This window comes from Pogonomyrmex barbatus, unplaced genomic scaffold (genome assembly GCF_055798465.1).
Source record: "Pogonomyrmex barbatus isolate J1 unplaced genomic scaffold, ASM5579846v1 scaffold32, whole genome shotgun sequence".
NCBI lineage: Eukaryota > Metazoa > Arthropoda > Insecta > Hymenoptera > Formicidae > Pogonomyrmex > Pogonomyrmex barbatus.
The window spans coordinates 48,833-63,517 of NW_028297130.1; the positions used below are offsets into that span (position 1 = coordinate 48,833).

Here is a 14,685-nt window from a genome sequence, read left to right on the forward strand (position 1 = left end):
GACGCGGGGTATCGTATGTTTAACAACAGGTTTAGTGTGTTGGCTTACGCGGATGACATTGCACTCCTGACAGAGACTCCGGAGAGTATGAGGAGACTGCTCAGCGCAGTGGAGACTGAAGCGACGTCGGTGGGTTTGCGGTTCAACCCTGCCAAATGCGCCACCCTGCACATCGGCACGGGTGGTTGCGGCAGGGTTCTGCCGACGTCGTTCAGCATCCAGGGCCAACCGGTGCGTCATCTGGCAGAGGGTGAGCCTTACACCCACCTCGGTGTTCCGACGGGATTCTCGGTCGACCAGACACCCTACGCCACCATCGGGGACCTCCTCTCGGACGTTCGCGCGGTGGATCGCGCCCTCCTCGCCCCGTGGCAGAAATGTGACATACTCGGGACCTTCATCCTACCGCGCCTAGATTTTCTGCTGCGGGGAGCCAGTGTGGAGAAGCGTCCCCTCACGGCCGCGGATCTCGCGATTCGAAGATTCGCGAAGTCCTGGCTGAATCTCCCCCAGCGTGCCAGCGCGGAGGGGGTCTACATGCCCCCGCGATGGGGGGGGTGTGGACTCCTTCCGTTGGCTGACCTGGCGGACGTCCTGTCGGTGGCACACGCCTTCCGTATGCTTACGGCTGGCGATGCCACCGTCAGGCGTCTCGCCTGGGAATCACTGACGGGGGTGGTTCAGCGCAGGACCGGCCACGCCCCTGATTGCGAGACGATCGCCGCCTTCCTTTCTGGCTCGCAGGAGGGAAGGCTGAGGGGCGGAGGGGAGAAATCCCTCTGGTCGAGGGCGCGGAATGCCGCGCGAAGGCTGTCCGAGCGGTTGTCTCTGCGGTGGCGGTGGGTGCCGGAGACCGAGGAAATGATCGTGGAGTGCCGAGGACCCAGAGGTGCCGCGGTTAAGATCCCACCTGGAGCGCGTAACCAGGTGGTGAATCGGTTGCGCTCAGCTGTAGCCGAGCACTACGCGGAGCGATTGCTCAGGAAACCCGACCAAGGTAAGGTCTTCGAGGTGTCGTCGCGAGTGCCAGTGAGCAATCACTTCGTTCGCGGCGGCAGCTTCACCCGCTTCGCCGACTGGCGCTTTATTCATCGAGCGCGTCTCGATGTCCTTCCCCTCAACGGCGCGCGGCGTTGGGGGGACGGCGATAGGCGCTGTCGGCGGTGCGGGGAGGTATCGGAGACCTTACCACATGTGCTCGGTCACTGCGGCGTCCATGCTGCCGCAATACAGCTGAGGCACAATGCCGTATTGCACCGCCTCTGGAAGGCTTGCCGTCTGCCGGGCGACAAACGGGTCAACCAGCGGATTGAGGGAATCGACGGGGAACTTGGTGAGCTACGGCCTGATCTCGTGATCAGGCACGAGCTCTCCAAGAGTGTCGTCATATGCGACGTCACGGTGCCTTTCGAAAACCGCTGGATGTCTTTCGAGGAAGCCAGGGGGAGGAAAATCGCCAAGTACTCCCCCCTGGCTGAGGAGCTCCAGCGGCGGGGGTACCGTGTCCTCGTGACGGCCTTCGTCGTCGGTGCTCTCGGGTCGTGGGATCCGAGAAACGAGGCTGTCCTGAGGGTGCTGCGGATTGGCGGTCCGTATGCCTCGATGATGCGGCGGTTGATCGTCTCGGATACCATCCGCTGGTCGAGGGACATTTATGTGGAGCACGTGTCCGGCGTCCGCCAGTACCAAGCTCCCTCTCGCCCCGCTGGTGATGGGGTGCTCGCGACGCCGCCTCGGGCCGTCCGCCGGCGCTGGGCCGCCACTGAAGAAGTTGCGACGCGTCGCGTATCGCCGTGAGTGTGAATGTCGCGTAAATTATTCTTGTCCTCGTCTTGGCCCCCCTTTTTTTTATCCAAGCGGGCAGGAGCCGCCGATGTCCACATATCCATATTATAATTTATCTTCTAATTTGTTAAGCTTAACTTATTATTGTTTGTATTTATTTTTCCTATTTTTATTACTTTTTTATTTTTATTATTTTAATTATCTTGTTATTTATTTTCTTTTTATTCATGAGATATGTGGACGGGCCTCCTGCCCGCCTCTTGTTAGTATCCGGACACTTTTTATTTTTCTATGTATATATTTTATTGCCCGGACCGCATGTTTTTATCTCCCTGTGTAATTTTATCTATTCTTTGTTATTTATTCTTATTTATTATTTTATTTTTTATTTTTATTTTTATCTTTATTTTTATTTTATTTATTTACATTTATTTATTTATTTTCTTTTCTGTGGGGCCATGAATGTTCGAGTGTGCGTGCCGCGTGAATCATATTGTATCTTAGGCGAGTGTGAATGTGTCGCGTTGACTTTATTTATTTTATTTATCTACTAAGTATTGCCGCGCGCGCGCCCTCGGGGTCTTTTATCTTTTAACCTTCCTATCTGTGATACACCTCGAGGGCCGCCGACACCTGTGTCATCCCCCCAGCACGCGAGCTGGGGGGATAGTTTAATTTTAATATGCGCATGCTGGCGGGGAGCGACCCCGTCAGCCCCACTAGTTTTAGTGCCCACAAGGCGGGGGGGGCTATTGCCCCCCGCCAATATAGTATTTTAGTTTTGCGCGCGGCCTAGCCGCTTTTCCTCTGTATCTACCCCGGGGGGTGAGATGCCCTCCGGGGAACATTCTTTAAAATAAAAGTGTGCTAATCTGTTCTTATCAGCTTAATATCTGATACAGTCTCCATAGGAGACTCAGAATATTAAACTGATTTTTGAGACCTGGCGGGTGCACGGAGCTTGCTCCGACCCTGCCGCGGGTCGGCTCCGCATTGCAGTACCGTGGAGTTCGGCCCAGTGCACGGGGAAAAGCGCATTTTAATTAGTATTATCGCTTTTAATTATCCCAGAGCACCGGCCAGGTCGCAAGAATCGGTGAAACCGCGAAGTTGGTGTTTTCGGTGAAGTGCGCGTGTTCTGAGTCTCCCGGGCCCTCGGTGCGTCATCCAGTGGGTAAGCCTGACTACTCCACGTCATCGGGTAAGTACTTGGTCCATCGGCTCACTTAGTGTATCATAAGACTGGTCGCATCGCAGAATTTTACCTGAAAAACGGCATAAAATTATTTTCGCGAAACTTCTCTCTCCGGCCGCTCTTAGCACGTTTTAACGCGACTATTTATATGTTCTTTGTCTTATATTTTATTGCATTGACCGTATTTTATTGTTAAACTTATTTATTTATTTCATTTTATAATACTTGACATAATTTCATATAGTTGCAAGTGCTGAGAGTAGTACGTTGAGTGCCGCGCATGACTCATATTTCACAATTTTTACCATCTTGACTTGTCTCCCGTTTAATTTATTTATTTATTCTTATTTTATATAACCGACTGAACTAATTTTAATGTTAATTATTGCACGTGAGACTTGTTAATCTTGAGGTGAAAGCACAAATGTACCTGTCACCTTGATGAGTCATGCTAGATATTGTTATATAGAATGTGCCGTTAATTTAATTTAATCTATTGAGATTGTGCAATAAATTCATATACAGTGTTCCCTGTTTTATTTGATATTAATTTATGTATCTATTTATTTATTCGTTATGTAATTATTTATTATCAGATTGTGGTGTGATACAGTCTGTGGTACATATAGGTTAGACAGCAGCAGTGACAGCTGTACATATCTATTTTAATTTTAATTTAATGAATCTATAGTACAATATTCACGTCACTTGCTTCAATCCACTGTTATTAAGTCAACTGTCTAACCATACACTGTTTTTATAATAAATATCACATCTAGTGAGCACCTCACTTTGGCTGAGTAGAGTGAGTCGATGACCAGTACTGCCACATATGCATGGGCCCATATATATAAATAAGTGCTGCAGGCGTTTGCATTCCTCTCCGCGCGTAGAATAGGCTGCTGCAGTCGCTCCACATTGCACTGCACTCCAGACTGATTGCACTATATTGTCCAGCATCTCACTGTGGCAGCTGTCGAGAAAGAATATCAGATAGTATAACTCTAACTATATATATTAAAATATATACATAAATAGCATAATTGGCATTGTTATAATCATTGCAGTTAACGGTATGAAAAACGGAAATCATTATCAATTTTGTATATATATATATAAACTGTAATACATGAAGTGTCAGATTGAGTGATAGGTTAGGTGTCAGATGTGGATCTAGATGTGGTGAGAATCTGCTAAAATTACATGTTTGCTTATATCAATTTACTAGTTTCTAAAAATCCTTAACTTATCTATATACAATTTAGCTTAATAGTTCAATAATAATACACATCTTATATACATATATACACACAGCGCAGTTCACATCGATGCAATAGTTAATGTAATTTCTTGGCAATAATTCTCGTCACTTGTCTCGTTGTCCATCTGCTGGTCGTCCCATCGTTGTGTTGCTGGTCTGTTTATCTATTTATCTATCTATTTTATTTATTCTATTTATATATTTATTATTTTATCCACATGACATCTGTAATAGAAATTTTATCAATATGACGCAACACAGCCGACTATTATACAAACTGACACATAACCATTTTATACTTACCATCTTTCTATCCACCTGACATATTATTTATTTATTTATTTCTTTTATCCATCTGACGGTGCAGTGGCTGGATGCACATGTGTTAATCTGCATAACCTGCAAGCAGTGTCACAGTGAGATCGCATATAAGACTGATTATTAATAATAAAATAATTGTAATACTTAGCTGGACGGAGCGGCTGCCTGTTAATTAATTATTTATCACAATAGATAGTGCACGCAGCGTGCGGAGGGTGCAACCTACAGCGCGCGGAGACGGTCAGTGTTGGGCCTACACTCCACGTGCGGCATTTTAGATTATCACTTGTTCGTGCATATACGGCCGGCCGATTATCCACGATACCCGTGGCCGGCCGTTGTTAACTAATTAACAATTGTTCACTGCACTCGCACTGCGCCGCTGTCACTCGCGCGTATTTACTTCTTGCGACGCGTACTGCGCGGTTCGCTAGAGTGGCAGCACGCAGTGCGAGTTTAAGCCGCACGTGGCGCCGCCTGCCTTAAGCCGCGTTCTCGTGGTATATAGTGATAAAGGAGGGCGGTGAAAGTCCGGCGTGGGGACTACATATTATTGTTATTTAGAGGCCCGCGAGCATTAATATCATATTTTTGAACGCCCTCGCGCCATATTAAATACCTAGTTACTTTTTAGTAACTTTTTTGAAAGGCGCGAGGGGCTTAAGGTTTTCGCATATTCCGCGTGAGCAAATCACGCGGAATCTAAATTTATTGATAAATCTCGAGCTCGCGGGCGGATTTTCACTGAAATTTTACTCCCCAGCCGGACAGTCTTAGCTCGGGGTATTAGTTAGGTTTAGTTTATAAGTCGAGTGTGCGTGTGCGCGATTGGCCGAGAAGCGATTTCGCGTTTTTGTTTACCGCGTCGCAACTTCGAGTTAGTTCGCGCGTGCGCAGTGGTAGTGACGGTACCCGCGAGTGCCACCAATAGTTTTTAGACTTCTCGTGGACGGTGTTGGCGGCCCCAAATAATTTTTTTTTTTTTTTTTTTTTTTTTTTTTTTATACTTACCCTTATTCAGTTTAATTTTGTCGGGGCCGCCCACGAACGAACATGTCGAGTCCGCGGGAAGTCCTTATTAATTACCCGCTCCCCGCGACCTACAGATGCCCACGGTGCTGGCTAAGCGAGTCAGCGCCGTCGCGGGTAAAGGGGGAGTATTGCGACTCGGGGCATTTACTGAAACACTTGCGAAAATGCCACCCCGGAGACACGGTATGGTACGCGTGTGGCGTGTGCGGCCTCAGGGGCACGGGACATTACCCGCTGAGAACGGTGAAAGCGCACTATGAGGCCGAGCACGCCCAGTCTCCGCGGGTGGACGCCCCGGGTCCGAGCACTCGCGGAACCGAGGTGAATAGTGGCAGTGACGGTGAAAGCGGTGTGACGCGTGAAACCAGTGCGGCGAGCGCGACTGCGCGATCGACGGCGGCGGCCGACGGACTGACGCGGCGCGGGGCCGCTGATCCGCGGCCACCCAGATTGCGCTCCACCGCCACCCCATCGCCAACAGCAGTGCCAACACCACCGGCCAATGAGACGTCCCCCTCATACGCGGCCGTAACAGCGGGCACAACGGTGACGAAGAGGTCGTCGCCGGTCACCAGCGGTGCCCGCGGAGCGGCCGCCACAAGGAAAGCCGCGCCCCGCCTATCACCAACATCTGGAGGAGGAGCTGCTGCGAGGAGAACGACGAGGACGACGACCGCCGCTTCGACAAGTAAGTGTCGAGTGTTGTCGGTAAATAGATTAGACGCGCCCATCCGTATGGCCACCACTACCGGCGCGGCGCCCGCGGTGCCCAGTGCATCGCGGTCGACCGCGCGCGGCCAGCCAACCACAGCGCGGCCCGCGGTGCGAGGGGCACCGCGAGCGAGCACGCGCGTGGTGGCCAAACCGCCGCCCGCGGCAAGGTCGACGCGCGTCCCCTCCCAAACTCCATCACCACCCGGAGCATCCAGCGACGCCAATTCCAGCGGCGAGTTATTCGCGTTTGGGAGGGGAGCAGCGAGGAAGAGGCCGCCCGTGGCCCGCAGCCCACCTCAACAGGCACGGGCGGCAGGCGTGTCGACCGAGAAGAGCGGCTCCGCGCCTAGGCTGAGACCATCCCCCCCTGTCCTCCGCAAGAGGGTGGTTCACTCGCCACCCTTGAGCGGAGGAACACCCACGTTCGGCGGTGAGGGGGGGCCACGCAACATGAGCCTGCAGCGATCACCCGGCATAACACCACCGGTGGCCAGGACTTCCCCACCGGTGGTTACGAGGACGCCACCGCCGACTACATCCGCGGCGGCGGCAGAGGTAGCGGCAACAACAGCAGCAGCGATCAGCCGGGTGATCGCGGTCTCAGCCGAGAAGATCGCGGAGATAGCGCGGCGGGAGATGGGCGGTGTGACGTCGCGGAGCGCGGGGGGACCTGTACAGCGAACACCCCCGGAGAGACCCCCCGCGCGGGTCCCCAGCCTGCCGCAGAACACCCGCGGCAGTCCAACGGGGACCCCACCGTGGGCCACGCCATCGGCCTACCCCGCGACGTCCATACCGGCAACGCTGACGACATGCACGGTGACGACGTCGGTGTGCGGCGGACCGGTGATGTCCGCCGGTTCCGCCGCCGGGGAGTGGCACACACCAGCCGTACGCCACTCCCCTCCCCAGCCAGCGAGGGGAACGTCACCGTGCACGGCGGTCCTGAGAAGGACGCCCCCATCTGCGCCAAAACCACCATCGGCCGAGGGGGCAGCAGCAGCGAGGCGGCAGCGGGGTGCGGCCATCGCAACGCCACCACCAGCGACCAGCGAGGGGGACCAGCTGGGTGGCGAGTGGAGGGTGCAACTGGGGAGAAGAGCGTTGAGGCGCCGCTCGAGCGGCGGTTCCGTCGGCTCCGTGTCGCCGGCGACATCGGGGCCGCGTGAGTCGAGAGTCACACCGCCACCAGCGCCGGCGGTAGATGGAAACAACAACGCGAGGACGGCCCATAAGTCTCCAACACCGACAAGAGAGGCGGCAGTTCATCGCGGGACATCGCTGGCGGAGCGCGAGGGAGATACCCGGGACGGTGCTGGAGATGAGGTGAGTGCCGTACATCCGTGTGCTCCCGTGAATGTCCGCGGTGTAATGGCTCGGCGACGCGCACAAGCGTCCGTCGTGGCGCCCCGTGAGGAAGGCGGGGCGTCTCCGGCCTCTGTCGGTGGAAGGGGGGATGGGCGACGAGGTCGCGAGCCGCGACGCGCCGACGTCGCGGGCGGTCAGCCGTCGCGCCGCCAACCGGCGCCTGCTCCCGCAGCGATGCGGGTCAGGCGTGAGCGGTTGGCTGTGCGCGACGAGCTGGCCGCCCGGGCGCCGGCGGTCGCTACGCGCGCCGAACTGGAGGCGTTCGCGATGGAAGTCGCGGCGTTCTTCGGGGAGGTCGTCGCGGACAGGGCTCGCGGCGCCGCCGCCGATTCCCAAGGACGTCCAGCTCGGTCGCGTGAGGCGGGGTCGCGTCGGGGGGTGAGGGGGGGTGTCGGTCCGGAGGGGGAGGGCGCCGGTGGCGAGGGGTCGGCACCGGCCGGCCCCTCTGCGTCGGGAGAAGCACGCGGGGACTGGGTGCGTGAGGCCAAGCGCTTGCAGGCGCTCTACAGGGCGAATCGCCGCAAGGCGGTGCGAGAGGTGCTCCAGGGGCCTGCCGACTCGTGCCAGGTGCCGAGACGTCGGGTTCAGGAGTACTTCGAGCGCCTGTACCGCGGCGAGGAGTTCCTGGCGGGCTCCGGCGTGGAAGCCGAGCGCACTGACCCCTCGGGTTCGCGCGAGGAGTTCGCGTATCTCCTGGATCCCTTCACGGAGCGAGAGGTGGACCGTCGGCTCCGGCGTATGAACAACTCTGCGCCGGGTCCCGACGGCGTCACCTACCGTGACCTCCGTGGGGCGGATCCGGGTACGCGGCTCCTCACAGCAATTTGTAATTGCTGCTTGCGGCTCGAGGCAGTCCCCGCGTCCTGGAAGACCTCCAGCACGATACTTGTGCACAAGAAAGGAGACCGGGGCATGCTGGAGAACTGGCGCCCTCTCGCTTTGGGAGACACCGTCCCCAAACTCTTCGCCGCGATTCTCGCCGATCGTCTGACCGACTGGGCGGTCGCCAACCGCCGACTTAGTCCCGCCCAGAAGGGCTTCCTGAGGGACGAGGGATGCTTCGAGCACAATTTCGTCCTTCAGGAGGCCCTGACTGACGCGAGGAGGAGCCGGAGGCAGGCGGTCGTCGCGTGGCTAGACCTATCCAACGCGTTTGAATCGATCCCGCACGCGACGATCCGCCGTGCTCTGGCTGGAGCGGCGGTGCCTAAGGGCCTCATAAACATATGGGGCTCGATGTACGACGGCTGCACTACGCGTGTGCGCACCGCCGAGGGATTCACCGCGCCCATCCCCATACGTTCCGGAGTACGCCAGGGTTGTCCGCTAAGCCCTATTATTTTTGACCTCGCGATCGACTCGGTGCTGCGTGCAGCCACCGATGTCGACGCGGGGTACAATATGTTTAATAACAGGTTTAGTGTGTTGGCTTACGCGGACGACATTGCACTCCTGACAGAGACTCCGGAGAGTATGAGGAGACTGCTTAATGCAGTGGAGACTGAAGCGGCATCGGTGGGTTTGCGGTTCAACCCTGCCAAATGCGCCACCCTGCACATCGGCACGGGTGGTTGCGGCAGGGTTCTGCCGACGTCGTTCAGCATCCAGGGCCAACCGGTGCGTCATCTGGCAGAGGGTGAGCCTTACACCCACCTCGGTGTTCCGACGGGATTCTCGGTCGACCAGACACCCTACGCCGCCATCGGGGACCTCCTCTCGGACGTTCGCGCGGTGGATCGCGCCCTCCTCGCCCCGTGGCAGAAATGTGACATACTCGGGACCTTCATCCTACCGCGCCTAGATTTTCTGCTGCGGGGAGCCAGTGTGGAGAAGCGTCCCCTCACGGCCGCGGATCTCGCGATTCGAAGATTCGCGAAGTCCTGGCTGAATCTCCCCCAGCGTGCCAGCGCGGAGGGGGTCTACATGCCCCCGCGATGGGGGGGGTGTGGACTCCTTCCGTTGGCTGACCTGGCGGACGTCCTGTCGGTGGCACACGCCTTCCGTATGCTTACGGCTGGCGATGCCACCGTCAGGCGTCTCGCCTGGGAATCACTGACGGGGGTGGTTCAGCGCAGGACCGGCCACGCCCCTGATTGCGAGACGATCGCCGCCTTCCTTTCTGGCTCGCAGGAAGGAAGGCTGAGGGGCGGAGGGGAGAAATCCCTCTGGTCGAGGGCGCGGAATGCCGCGCGAAGGCTGTCCGAGCGGTTGTCTCTGCGGTGGCGGTGGGTGCCGGAGACCGAGGAAATGATCGTGGAGTGCCGAGGACCCAGGGGTGCCGCGGTTAAGATCCCACCTGGAGCGCGTAACCAGGTGGTGAATCGGTTGCGCTCAGCTGTAGCCGAGCACTACGCGGAGCGATTGCTCAGGAAACCCGACCAAGGTAAGGTCTTCGAGGTGTCGTCGCGAGTGCCAGTGAGCAACCACTTCGTTCGCGGCGGCAGCTTCACCCGCTTCGCCGACTGGCGCTTTATTCATCGAGCGCGTCTCGATGTCCTTCCCCTCAACGGCGCGCGGCGTTGGGGGGACGGCGATAAGCGCTGTCGGCGATGCGGGGAGGTATCGGAGACCTTACCACATGTGCTCGGTCACTGCGGCGTCCATGCTGCCGCAATACAGCTGAGGCACAATGCCGTATTGCACCGCCTCTGGAAGGCTTGCCGTCTGCCGGGCGACAAACGGGTCAACCAGCGGATTGAGGGCATCGACGGGGAACTTGGTGAGCTACGGCCTGATCTCGTGATCAGGCACGAGCTCTCCAAGAGTGTCGTCATATGCGACGTCACGGTGCCTTTCGAAAACCGCTGGATGTCTTTCGAGGAAGCCAGGGGGAGGAAAATCGCCAAGTACTCCCCCCTGGCTGAGGAGCTCCAGCGGCGGGGGTACCGTGTCCTCGTGACGGCCTTCGTCGTCGGTGCTCTCGGGTCGTGGGATCCGAGAAACGAGGCTGTCCTGAGGGTGCTGCGGATTGGCGGTCCGTATGCCTCTATGATGCGGCGGTTGATCGTCTCGGATACCATCCTCTGGTCGAGGGACATTTATGTGGAGCACGTGTCCGGCGTCCGCCAGTACCAAGCTCCCTCTCGCCCCGCTGGTGATGGGATGCTCGCGACGCCGCCTCGGGCCGTCCGCCGGCGCTGGACCGCCACTGAAGAAGTTGCGACGCGTCGCGTATCGCCGTCAGTGTGAATGTCGCGTAACTTATTCTTGTCCTCGTCTTGGCCCCCCTTTTTATCCAAGCGGGCAGGAGTGACCGATGTCCACATCTCCATATTATTATAACTATTATTTGCATGTGTTCTTTTTCTTTTTATCTTCATTGTTTTATTATTTTATTAATTTATTATCTTAATATCTTACTATTGTTTGTCTTTTTTTGTTTTTTATGAGATATGTGGACAGGCCTCCTGCCCGCCTCTTGTTAGTATCCGGACACTATTTTATTTTTCTTGTACACACATTTTATTGCCCGGACCGTAGGTTTTTATTTCCTGTTTCCTTTTATTGTTATTTATCCCTTTTTATTTATTCATTCTTATTTATTATCTATTTATCTTTATTTATTTTTATTTATTTTCATTGTTATCTTATTTATTTACATCTATTTTACCTTGCTCTTTTTTCTGTGGGGCCATGTATGTTCGAGTGTGTGTGCCGCGTAAAACTTATTGTATTTTAAGCGAGTGTGAGTGTGCCGCGTTGACCATTTTATATTTTAATTTATTTATTATTGCCGCGCGCGCGCCCTCGGGGTCTTTTATTTTGTAACTTATCTATCTGTGATACACCCCGAGGGCCGCCAATTATTGTTAATTGCGTCATCCCCCCAGCACGCGAGCTGGGGGGATTATTTAATGGTATTTTGCGCATGCTGGCGGGGAGCGACCCCGCCAGCCACAGTAGTTTTAGTGCCCACAAGGCGGGGGAGGCTATTGTCCCCCGCCAATATAGTATTTTAATTTGCGCGCGGCCTAGCCGCTTTTTCTTTGTATCTACCCCGGGGGGTGAGATGCCTCCCGGGGAACATTATTTAAAATAAAAGTGTGCTAATGTAACGTCAGGAGAGCCAACGTAAAAATTTCTTTTCCTTCCCCTTTTCCCACCTGCGCAGAAGCGCCACTATTCAAGCCAAAGTTGGCAACAACCGGCTCTCCTGCCGTTGACATATCGCGCGTTGCGCCTTACCGCCAGTGAATATACACTGTAATAAATATAAGTAATAAAATTAAATAATAATAATAAATAAATCACGCTAACAATGAACCTAAATAATTGTAAAATTATTAATACTACAATAAGGCTCGCGTTGCTGTTGCGCATCATCTCCAGTCAGCCGCGCGCTGATTGGCCGACCAACGACCATTATAGATATGTGCGTCTGGTCTAGCTTTATAGGCTATGACCGTCGCGAGCGCCACGTGCTTTGGCGTACCCACGCCATCCGCCATCTTGCGCCACGTGCTTTGGCGTACCCACTCCATCCGCCATCTTGCGCCACGTGCTTTGGCGTGCCCACGCCATCCGCCATCTTGCGCCACGTGCGTTGGCGTACCCACGCTACCGCCACGTTGCGCAACAGCGCCGCCGCAGGCACGCGTTACAACGCGCGGCCATGCTCGTTCACTCTTGTACGCGCCGTCGAGTAGTACACATCGTGCGAGTGTCAATCCAAATCCAATCCCAATTCCAATTCTAATTTTAAGTCAATTCTATTTCGTCTCAATCTAGTTAAGTTAATTAAGTGATCATTTGTATTTTAAATTTTGTATTGCTCTAAATTTAACCAAGTGTTACGCGAGTGTAATTCGATTCATGAATATTTGAATATAGTAAGTACAGTGTATTCGCCACGTGTTATTCATTGCATCATCCTTCCTATCACCGCGAGAAATCGGAAGTGTTCGCGAGGCTAAAGAGGCAACGGGCATTTATAACAACTCAAACCTTATTTTACCGAATAATTTGCAGTTAAAGCAAGAATTCCGATCGTTTCCGGGGGCAAGGTGTTGTGCGTTATCCGCACTTACCACGAAGGAAACATTGGACTTCGAGCACGCGGTAATTCTAATCTTTTAATTAAATACAATATACGCCTGGAGCCTCTGCCGAATGCCTAAAGCACGGAGGAATCGCGCGGGTCGTAACAACGCACTTCGGCGGCTTGAATACGACCTCCACGTGGCCGCGATTTACGATCATAACGCGATCATCGGCGAGGAAGTGAGTTACGACGGCGAGTACGAACTTCTCGTGCACGACCGCCTCTGGAGCGCCTTACCGGCCCCGTCCACCCCCGTAGCAGCTTACCAGGGAAGCAGTTTCGGACCACGCATCTCCCTCGAGGAGTATCTGCGCAGAGCGGACACCGAAAGGTAGGTGAAAATCATACATCAAGTTTTATTCCCGGTTGCTTTCGCGTTCCCATCTTGCATACGTTTCAGTAAAATATAGAGTATAAAGGAATTAGACGTGAATGAATATAAGAGTACTCGCGTTCAAGATTCTTTCGGGTTGCGTCACTCGTTTTGTTCGCGTCGACCGACCGTCGCATAGTTGCATCGCCCGACCGGAAGGGTTTTACGACCGACCCTTTTTTGCCGCCCTTGCCACTTTCTCCTAAGGCATGTAGGGTTTTGAGCCGGTTTATCGCTACGCACGGAAATATTCCAGTTTCGTAATATCATTTTAATATTGAATATTCGCCGCGTAATATTAATTCCCGTTATTTGACGTAATGTGCCCGCCTTGCTTTCTCGAGCCACGAGATTCGCGCACTCACCCGGCCGCCGTATACAGATACCGTAGGAGCACGGTGCGTTGCCTTACCACGTTCGGATATCGACGCGTGGACGACGCTATCGCCGAGTTACTCCCTAATAGTGCCGAATATCTTTGCTTTCGATGTAAGGAGGAAATACCAGAGGGAACTCTTACGTATCGTCTTGAATTGGCCCACGCGTTCCAGTTCGGGTATACTTCCGCCCGGGATCATTGCGATTGCTGCCGCGCTAGTCTTGTAATAGTCCGCGACATTGAGCTCTGCCCTGACTGCACCGAAGTTTTTACTGTGTCTCTAGAAGTGCTCAGGGAATTAGGCAACGCTATAGAGAACATCTGCGGGCGATACTACCTCGACGAGACCAATCCCGCTCCCGACGGCATCCTATCGCGCCGGCTAACCAACTTCTCTGTTGCACTAATCCGCTTACAGTCTAATAATCGCCCAACGTCTGGTTAAACGCAACGTTAGCCGTGTAATTCACTGAAATTTCCTGAGAACTTAATAATTCGCCGCTGACATTATCGGAGGGGTTCCCGCGGATTTGAGCAGTATAATCAGGGTTTCGTACTCCTTAATTCCTTAATTCCTTAATTCTTCCGAACCGCTGTTGGCGATTTGCCGCTCGATCGCTGGCAGCGTCGCCGAGAGGCGAGCGTATTCCCGCCTTGGTCCAGTGCCACGTGGCGATTTGCTTTGGCAATCTCGCCACCGCCTGCGACGTAACATATTTCTGGTGACAGCGGTGGGATACGTTAATCGGAGGAATCGAAAAATTTCGACACATCCTACCGACCCGCGTCATATTCGCGCTGTAGCTGTTTCTTATGCTTCGTACACCGGTAAAGGGCGAGAAAGAAACGGACATGACCACGCGCGCTCAAAAGGGAAAGCTCGCGAGCGACGACGCAGAGATGACCTCCGTAGACAGGCCGGGTGCCCCTAAAACTAAGTATACCGACAGCGAATTCGATGTCATGCAAGCCAACATGGCCAAGCGCGCCGCACAATTATAAGCCGACGCCGACGCATTACAACGGGAAAGAGAAGAAATTCGGGCGGAGAGCGCAGCGCTTCGAAGAGACCGCGCTGAAGCGGAACAGAGTCGAACCGCCGTGCGCGAGATGAATAATATGCTTGCTGCAATGCGCGCTGAATTGAATAACATTCGCCACGAAATCGAGACACGACGCGACCTACCACCGCGAAGCCCTAGCCTTCCCGCTGGGC

General features: G+C 54.3%; 1 pseudogene; it reads left to right on the plus strand.

Annotated features, from left to right (window-relative positions):
* The first annotated feature begins 2,631 nt into the window (after positions 1–2,631).
* LOC148935867 (U2 spliceosomal RNA) lies at positions 2,632–2,809 on the plus strand (annotated as a pseudogene).
* Positions 2,810–14,685: the final 11,876 nt, after the last annotated feature.